This window comes from Crocodylus porosus, unplaced genomic scaffold (genome assembly GCF_001723895.1).
Source record: "Crocodylus porosus isolate Cpor-Errol unplaced genomic scaffold, CroPor_comp1, whole genome shotgun sequence".
Taxonomy (NCBI): Eukaryota; Metazoa; Chordata; order Crocodylia; family Crocodylidae; genus Crocodylus; species Crocodylus porosus.
Window position 1 is genome coordinate 25,021,132 of NW_017728948.1, and position 10,325 is coordinate 25,031,456.

General features: G+C 45.0%; 1 protein-coding gene across 1 annotated transcript in view; it reads right to left on the minus strand.

Moving 5' to 3' along the window:
• The window catches only part of HS3ST1 (heparan sulfate-glucosamine 3-sulfotransferase 1), an 11,948-nt gene extending 11,819 nt beyond the window's left edge, over positions 1-129 (minus strand). Inside the window, exon 1 of the mRNA XM_019553402.1 lies at positions 63-129. The gene's annotated coding sequence lies outside the window, so the exon portion shown is untranslated. The remainder of the gene's footprint in view (positions 1-62) is intronic.
• Between the last annotated feature and the right edge of the window lie 10,196 nt (positions 130-10,325).

A 10,325-nucleotide genomic window follows, 5' to 3' on the forward strand; every position in this document is an offset into this window, starting at 1 on the left:
CGGGCTTGGCGCCGCGCCGCGCCCGGGGTGCGGGGTAGCAGCACTCGCGCGGCGGCTGGCACCGTCCTGCCGGCGCCGATCCCAGCGCCGCTGAAGCTGCGAAGTGGCCGTGGAGGCTGGACTGCTGCCTGGAAGGGAGCTAACGCCCTTTCCCCACCCAGGTGGGCGCCCGCTCCGGATCCGCAGCCGCCCCCCGCGAAGCCGCGACCCGGGATCCTGCACACGCCTGCAAGACAAACAGCCTCTCGAATTGCTTGCCCCTGTGTTTACGGGGTTGTCAAGCGTTTCTCTTTCCTCTTTCCTTGTGTTTGTATTTCTCCTACTACAAGGACGCCTGCCTCTAAAATCATAATAATAGGCATGGGCCTGATGTAAACAGTAATTAGCCTAATAAAATCACTTGGATCCATGCTCTCCACTTATTCAGCAAAGATGAAAAGTGCAGGAAATGGAAATACAGATAAACGTGTGCTCAGAAAAATAATGGAGGTACCTGAAACTCATCCAGCTATGTACAGAAAGTAGAAAACAAGTACTCATCTTCCCCCTTCAGCACACACATACACACACCTCCCTTCTCCCCCAGCTCCAATAACATTTTAAATTGAAGGAAATGTAATCCCTGAAATGTTGCAAGGCTGTTTATAGGGTTACCTTTTAAAAGCCATTTAGCATTTATTTGTTCTATTTCACATTCACTAGAATTTACAAGGGTTTTAAATTTTGTTCCTGAAGTGGTACTGTTTAGTGCATACAACAGGATGTCTGCTTTGGAAAGAAGAAAGAGACTCTGCTGGGATTTATTTGATAATATTTATTGAAATTGGTCTAATTTGCAGAATATGGTTCAAAGCAAAATGCATTAGACACATAGCAACTCATGCTCCTTCCATTAATCTAAGAGACTCATAGATTTCAGGGGGAGCATATGTAGGCCCATGTAACAACAGCAGTGACAACAAAATCATTTAGTGACTCAGTTCTCAGCACAGTCCCACTGTGGTCTATGAAGCTATATTGGATTACACCACTTGCCAATGTGGTGGCATGTTCTCCTGCCGCCTGTGCCACACTGTCTGCAATCAGTGTTTTAACTGTGAAAAAGAGAACTAGTGAACCCTTTTTTTCACAATATTTTTGCTAGTCTTTTTTTGTGAAAAGATAATTAAGAAGTTAGATACAGTAACAGATTTATTGGGCGGAATTACCCAGAATGTGGCAGAAGGAAACTAACTAGCATCTCGACAGTCAAGAATTTATAAGAGATTATTATTCTCAGGGGTTTCCACTTCCACACAGACCCCTATTTACTTGAAGATAAGTTTGCCTGTTATGGGATCCTGGTATCAAAACCCCCCAGACAAACAGTGTGGCACAGGCGGCAGGAGAACATGTCACCAGAAAGGGAGCCTCCTTGGCCAGATCTGGCTGCTGGCCAGGCTCTTAAGCTAAGTACAAACAGTCAAAAACCTTGAGGCTGAATCGATTCAGTCTTTGCTGGTTAGCCTAAACTGCAGAAATTAAATTGAAACAGAAGTAAACAGACATTTCCAGTTCATTCAGGTAATGCAGCCACAAGCCTGCAGGGCTCAGGTTAGAAGCTGGCGGGTGGCGGGGGGTCACTAGAGCATGGCTCTCTGGCTGAGTGTTCACTTCACTTCCTTTTCCTGCTGCCCCTGGGGTCTGGGATTTGCAGTCCAGAATTACCGCAGCAGGACTCTGCAGGGTTGCTCATCACTTCTTCTTCTTGCTTCCAGGTGCCTCTGGGATTTGTTAGTACATAGATGCAGCCAACAGTAAGTTTGTACAGGGGAAGGGGTGTTTAACCCCTGCTCCCTGGGCCCAGACCCCAGCTAGGGTTTGCTGGGGGTAGTCCCCCCATAGACAGGGCTGTATCCCCAGCTGGGTTTGCCCCCACCCTTGTCAGCCAGGCCTCACTGCTCCAGCTCAGGAGCAGAGGGGCAGGGCCGGCCGGGCCTGCTCTGGAGCAAGTAGCACAGCCAGCCCAGGGCTGAAAAGCATGCTAGGGGACTGTAATTTTACTTGGACAAGGAAGGGATCTGGGACAGAAGTTTCATAAACCGGTTTGACCCACATCAGTTAAGTCTGATACTACATTCAGCCAGATTTATCTTAAACCAGTTTCAGCCATTCTATTCTGGTACAGGTTTAAACCAGTTTCTGATCACTTAAACTGGTTTATGTGTAACTTCTGTCCCTAGCCTTTAGTGGCCAGATTGGTGCTGCTGCTGCCCTGGAAGGACCCCAGGACCCCAGGTAAGGCAGATGGTGTCAGCCCAAGTGCTGCCCCCAGCCTCCCCTACCCCACCTGGGTCACTTTGTTGTGTGCAGGGGCATGCCTTGTCGACAAACAGTGGCAGCACAAATATGTGCCACAGCTCTTTGTCTCACAGAAAACATGTGCCCCTGCATGTGCATGCTTATCAGGACGTGCCCGAAAAGTTTATATGACATTGGCCATGTTGTTTTAGGACTTCACTATAAATACTTTATCAAGTAAGCAGTTCCATCATCATCAGTGGAAATACTGATATAAATACTTCAGAACTGGGTTCACAGGTACAGAAATTGAGGTGGTATTTATTTGCTACTCCCTTCACAAGAGAAGAGGCCAGTGGCCTGGATATCCTAGTCTGCTCCTCTAATTTGTGCAGTAGGTATATTCATTTATTTCCTTCTAGTACCTTTAGGTGGAAAGGGCTTGCATAACCACAGGTAGTGAGCTAATTCCAGTTAAGGAAACTGCTTTCAGTGTGGGAGGACTGCACAATATGTGAACATTAAGCAAGACTTATGATGTCTTCACCTGTGGACTTTTGGTTTATGTGTGAATTTCAGGTCATGCATGCTGCCTACCTACCCTAAAAACAGTTTGGTACATTAAGACAGTGAAATTATATGCAGTGACTTTGGATACTTCATATCTTATTTTCATTTTTTTCCCTTCAGCCCTTTTTTTCTGAAGAAGGCAGCTTAGGGCTTGTACCAGTGCTGCCAGTTTAGCAGTTTTGGGGTACCTGGCAACATTTGGGGGTTGTTAGCAACAAAAATTAAAGATCTTATATTAACTTACTATTGTAATACTTGGTAAACTGGATGGTGACATTTTAGATTATGCTAGAAGGTCTGCCTAATGACATGCAGCAAGTTCTTGAGGTTTGTCTGGTGAATTTTTGCTTTTAGAGGTTGGCAACCATGACATAATCTTGGTCACAGCAGCTAATTATGATACCAAAATCAATGCCTTCAAAAAGATTCCATGTTTATTTAAATGTCACTAATCATTTCAGATGGTTTATGGGAAGTAGGTGCATCTCAACGTGTCTATTCGACTGTTTGTATATCTAGGAACTAGAACAGTCTTACTTCTTAAACATTAGTAAAATAATTAGTAAAATAAATGCATATGGAACAATTATGGAAGGAAAATATGCAAGTTATAACATGTACAGAATATCATATCTAAAAAGAACTTTTGCAAAGCTTTTATGAAGCAAATACAAATCTGTAAGAGAAGATACAATGGTTTAATTACAATTTCTCTGCCTTGGTTATTTTGTTGGTTTAAAATAACACCAGTGCCTTTGTTTTACATATATAAAATTACCAAAGAATAATTGTTTTTTTATTCATAAGGTTTATAACACACATGATTTTTGAGGGAAAAATAAAACATTCCACAACTTTGTTTAGTAAAATAATCAAAGAAAGTATTATGATGATACTGAATGAAATTCAGAAGAATACCTTACATACCCAAAATGGAGCTTAGGTGGAAATTAGGTGTATACAGTGCATCACAGCAGCCTTGATGCATGTGTATAGGTGCCCTAGATACCTAAATACAAAAATATTGATCCAGAAAACTACTCCAGTAGCCACAAAATCCATTAAGGCAAGGGACAGACATTCAAAAAAGCCTGAGTCTGAATTGATTCAATCTTTGCAGGTTAGACTAACCTGGCTGGGCTGAACCAGTTTGTAACTGGACAGACATTCTCTCTAAACCAAAGAAATTCAGGCACATGCCTGCAGTGGCTAAGGCTAGAAGCCAGAGGGTCCTAGAGCAGCCCTCCCTTCCCTTGTATAGTGCTGAGCTGAGGGGTGCATGGCCACGCCCCTGCAGGACTTTGATTAGAGAGGTCTGCCTGCACCATCCCAGGCTTTTCCCCACTAGCTGCTCAAGGGGTGGGAGTGTTGTCACTCTGAGGCAAGGGGGGAGGTGTGGAGTGCATAATAATGCAGCTTTTCAATCTCCCTCTCTGCTTCTTTATACTGCCTGCAGCAAACTGACAGGCAAGCAAACCAGCAGGGGGCTGATAACTGTGTTTATCACCCCATCAGTAAAACAATAGCCTCTCTCCATTATTTCAAACTCTTCTTAAACAGCTTACCAGCTGACTTGTTGATTAGCTTCAAAAAGCCCTAAGTGGTCACTCTTCTTTCTGCATGTCCCAGTGAAATCAGAGAGACACACAGGTACCTCTCCACATTAGCTAGCATACCACAAGCCTGGGGTTTGTGGGGCTGGGGTCCATGCTGTGGGAGATGGGAAGGAAGGAGGTGGGGATTCCTGCTTGAGCAGTGAGCACTGAGGGGGACTAGGGCAGGGGGAAGTCAGGCAGACCCTGCTGTACCTACAGTCTCTGCCAGAGCTCCAGCCAGGGAACAGAGGGAGGGGCCAGCTCTGCTGTGGAGCAAAGAGCCTCACCCAGCCCAGAGAGCATGCTGGGTTGCTGGGGGTGTCTGGTTTATCTTAAACCAGGAAGGGGTCAGGGACAGACATTGCATAAACCAGTTTCACCCAAATCAGTTAAATATGATTCTGCATTCAACCAGATTTATCTCAAACTGGTTACAGCCATTTTAAAACTGGTTTATGTGCACTGAACATCCCTTCTGTTACAGATTTAAACCAGTTTCTGATCACTTAAACTGGTTTATGTGTAATGTCTCTCCCTAGCCTAGATGCCTACTGCAAAGTTTCAGGGGAAACTTAGGAATCTACACATGAATACAGTCTACTCAGTCTGAGCAACTAGTATCAAACTCTGTTGTAAGATCTGATGTGATGCAGAGCAGGAATAATGGTCCAAGTCCCAAGAGGGAAAATCCAGTAAGTTTACTGTGAGCTCCATGACTGTCGTGATTGCACTGAACCCAAGGTTATTTATTAGTTGGCTAATCTGTCTTATTCACTAATTTTATTATCAGTAATTTTATATTTACTTTACACACACATAGATATGTGCACAGAATGATATGATATGATATGGTATATATGTATATAAATATGTATTATGTCATTTCTATCTCTCTCTATAGATATGTGTGCATATAATTTAAATGCATATATAATGTACAATGCATATCCATAAAACATTAATGAAAAAGTTGAAAAGTATTAAGCCTAGTACTTCTCCTCATAAGTCCACCATCGATTTACCTCCATTTGATGATGATTCTTTATTGAGAACCACCTTTTGGAAATCTCTCAGTTAGGAATTAATGTATACTTTATTAATATTGCAAAAAGTTTATTTTTTTCAGATGGTCATGATATACTAAATCAAATGGCTACAGAAGTCTAAGAATATTGTATTATTTTTATATATATTATATTATAACATAATATCATACATTGTATAGTGTATATATAATGCATCACTATATTATCATATGATAGTATTAAAATGTTGTGGATATTGTATTATATATTTATCTCAACTATCACGTATCACAATATAATATATATTATTGTGCACATTGTATATATTTATAATAAGGACATTGTATATATCTTTATCAACGAACCTAATTTAATCAGAAAATGATAGCTCAGGGTTTTTTTGTTATTGTTTTGGCAAGATAGCAATAGACCTTCATGGGTTACTAGGAAAGTTAGATTAAGATAGAAGTGTGTTACAATTATTATGATATACTACATTTATATTTTGTTAATGAATAGTAATTTGTGAAAAGGAAATGAGAATTCCCAAAACTTAGTCAGGAAAGGAAGTCAGAAGAATCGATGAGGTAGATATTCCAGGGATTCTAGTATGCTTCCTTAATTAGCTTAAAAAGGACGGTACAGGAAATATGTTGCCTGATAATGCCACAACTATAGTATATCCTGGATGAAAACTATATTACAGGAATTCTAAATAGAGAAACTTTTTTCTGTAGAAATGACCTCTGGATGGGAAATAAAATAGGGTCCTTTAAAAAAAAAATTAGTAAGAGGGTAGGGTTTCTTATATCTTTAATAATACTATATTATTGAATAGAACATGTGGAGGGGTGCTGAATTCAGTGTATAGTAAACATCTAGAGTATGAAACTCACTGTTAAATGTTTATTAGAAGAACTATTATTTTATCTCTGTCCCACACCTTTCCCATTCATCCTGATTAGAGTTGCTGAGGTACACTGCTGAAAGCCCAAAGCAATGAAAGTAGCATCATTGGGAAAACATTAAAAATGTTTTATATATGGTCTATACTAGGGCAGGCAATTATTTGGGCCTGCGAGCCACATAAGTAGTTTTGCTTGGCTGCCATGGACTGAGTCAACACCTTCTTTCCACCCTACCCCCTGCAACAGCTCACCAAAACTCCCTATACGGGATGGGGAGCAGTGTTTAGGAGTGGGATGGGTGAGCAAAGCTTGGATCACAAGGCAGGATTGCAACGCAGTGTTAGCATGGGGCTTGGGCTGGGGCAGAGCCATGATTTGCTGCCCATATGCCCCTTCAGTGGGTGCTGGTTACCCAGGCAGGTGTACAGGGAGTAGATTGTGGCTGTGGCCCAGCCCTAGCCCTGCATTGTCACCACCTTGTTGCCCCGGCTCTGGCCTTGTCTCTGGCTCCAAACACACGTCCCCAGGTGCCTGGCTGCATGCCCTGCCTGTGCACCTCTTTGATGATCTCCATGGAGACCCCCGGATCATGTGCCGGTGATAGTGTGGGGCCAGGATAGAGCCAAGATCTGCTCCCTGCATATCCCTGCCCACAGAACTGGGGCTCTGCCCTGGCAGTGCTGTGTAACCCAGGTGGTACTCCAAGAGGTACCCCCTCTCCAAATGAAGGGATCAGAGCGGGTGCATGAGCACTGTGGGAGGTGTAGGAACCCTCCTCCCCCTATAGAGCAGAGCCAGATCACCAGTGGAGACTTAACCATATACCTTTTAATGAGAGAACAGTAGTGGGAACATAACAGGTATAAACCAGGGGGTATAGGGGATACTACAATGCCCCGAGGTGGCAGGATTCAATAAAGGTTAGACACTTACAATCATAGACATATTCATCCAGTTGACAAAAGACAGGGTTAACAAAATATAAAACACAAACAGCAGAACAAACAATACTGGTGGGCAAAATATAAAAGGCACAAAACATCAAATAACAAGAAATATAGGGCCTAGGTCCCAGGGGGTAGGGAGGGGGGTGTGGAGAAGGAAAACACAATGACCCTTTCCACTGCAACAAGAATTTCTCCCTGTCACTTCTCTCACCCCAATTTAGCCCAGCTGGGACTTGAACTCATCTCTCCCATGTGGTAGGGAAAAAAAACTACATGCCACCAGTGCTAGTACCACTCCAAACTGCTAGGGGTCTTGACCATTCAGGACCCCTGGCCTCATGTTGAGTTTTCTGGCCTTTTATTAAACAAGCTGGAAGCAGGGCTGTGAACCTCTCAGGTCACTGCTCAGATCCTTGCTGGAGCTGGGGAGCCTCTCCTGCTGGCTGCAGCCTCTTCCAGGGGATCCTGGAGCCCTCCTTCCTTGTGGTCCCTCGCTAGTCTCCCCTGAGTCAGCTGCACTGCCTCTTTTATCCCCCTCCAGGTGACCCAAGGCAGGGGACATGGGGCGTGAGTCTCTGGGGCCTGACTGGTGAGGAAAAGGAATTCCAAGCTCTCCTCTTTTACCCTTTCAAAACCCCTGGGCTAAGTCATGGCCGGCTAACCCATCACAGCCCTACAATCCTGGGGTCTCCATGGAGGATGGGCAGGGTGTGTGGATGGGAGGGAGCTGCTTCTCTGGGATCTTGGGGTGGTGACAACTCAGAGCCAGGGCCAGGGCCAGGGCCAGGGGCAGAGCTTCAATCCACTCCCTGCAGGCCCCTGCCCATGGAACCTGTGCCTGGCACAGGCCTTGCCCTGTGCTGTCACTGCCTCAAATCCCGGGGTCTCCCTCGTCCCACTCCCTTCTCCATCTCACTCCCAGATGCCGACCCACACCAACCCTCAGCCCCATCCCAGTCCCCAGCTAAGTGCTCTGCCTACATGGGTCCTGCCCCAAGCAGTGGGTGTGGGGTGGATGTGCTGGGATGCCTGGGCAGGGTCATGTCAAGTGGTTGCAGCAGCTGAAAGGAGCCACTGTTGCCAGGGCTGCTGGAAAATGGAGTCCAGCTGCTGTATCTCCCCAGCCCCTTTTTGTGCCTGGGGGCAGTAGGACTGGCTTCATGTGTCATGGCCCACTCTACCTCTTGTGCCTGGACCAGGAGGGAATGAGAGACCAGTCATGGGCTGGACAAAATTCTGCACCAGGTTGGATGTAGCCCGCGGGCCATATTTTGCCTACTGTTGATCAATGGTGATACTATGTTATGTAATGAAATTGAAATTTGTGAGGTTGAAAAGGCTAGAGCAATTTAGGGCAATATAAACTTTCGGATTTCTAGTTTTTGCAATAGAAATGTTAGAGATGCTGGACAAAGTAGAGCTTTGCAGTCATGTCAGCTTGTTCTGAAAGGTACAATATGTATGTAAATACATATAGTACAACATTATTCTGAATTCAAGGCACAGTAGTCACATTCAGTCAAATTTAGAATGTAATCAGAGTGGTAGAGAGAAACAAATTATAAATATGCCATTGTAACATGAAAAGGCTAATTGAAATACGGTGGAGGATGAATTCGATTGGAGATTCTGAGAACTGACCTTAATGTTTCTCATCTCAAACCAAATGTTTAAGGATCATGGGTTCATAAGAAAGTAGGTCATCTTGGTCATCTGGCCCAGCCCCTGCTCAAGCCAGGATCATTCCTAAATCATCCCAGCCAAGTATCTGTTTAACCTGCTTTTAAAAGTTTCCAAGGATGGAAATTCCACAACTTCTCTAGATAGCCTGTTACAATGCTTGGCCACCCTCCTAATCTCTATCCTAAATGTCCCCTGTCCCAGCTTGCAACCCTTGCTCTTAGTCCTGTCCCCTACAGTCATAGAGAAAAGCCCATCTCCATCCTCTCTGCAGTCTTCCTTCTGGTATTTGAAGGCAGGTATCAAATCCTTCCTCAGTCTTCTCTTCTCCAGGCTAAATAATACTAGTTCTTTCAGCCTTTCCTTGTAAGTCTTCTCCCAGGCTTGTATCTATTTTGCTCCAGATGGGTAGAGGTCATGACTGGCAGCCCACTCCTTCATCTGGTAGTGTTATTCCTTTACAGAAATAGCAGTTATCCAGTTATTTGTAGGCATATAAGACACCTGCCTGACCTGCTGATCTTGAAAGGCAAGATCTTACAAGATCCTGAAATTTTACAATCCTGGGATATGTCCAGGGTGAGCATGTGCTTGTTGCGGTATCTCAAAGCAGTTTGAGATGCTGCAAGAGGCACTCTGGGAATTAAAAAAGGTAATTCAATAGCAGAAAATCCCAGTGTCCAAAAAAAGAAAAAAGAAAATGTGGAAAAAAGTGGCACAGGGCCCATTCCTAGAGCATGCCCTGAAGCAACTGGAGGCTGGGTCCTCCATAAAGATGCTCTAGTACCTGCCAGAACATTTCTATGGCTGCCCCATGCCCCTGCTGCTCCAGCATGTTGCCTCAGCAAGCTGGAGCAAATAGGAGCAGGGTAAGGCTGCAGTGGTGGATCAGACCCAGGTGCTGTCCCAGGGACATGGGGGTGGGGGGAACTGTGTGGTTTCTGTGGGGGGTGGGGGTTGGGGAGTGCTATGTGTTGTGAGGTGTAGGGTGTGTGGGCATGGAGGGATGTGGGGTGTGTGGATTTGTGGGGTGGTTTGTGAATGTGGAGTTTGTGGGGAGGCTTGGGGGGAGCTGCCACATGGCTGCCCCCCCATGACCCTTTGCAGCACACCCCTGCCCTGCTAGCATGTGCCCTGCAACTCCTGTTCAAAGGTATGTACTAATGGGGTGAGCTGGGCTGGCTCCATTCGCCATGTACAGACTTTCGGTCAGGTGGTGCTGTGCCACTGCGGGGTTGTGCCTGCAGTGGGCCATGAGCGCCCTGATGGCCCAACTGGCTGCTGCTGCCAGTGATGGGGGCTGTGTGCCACAAGGGGTGG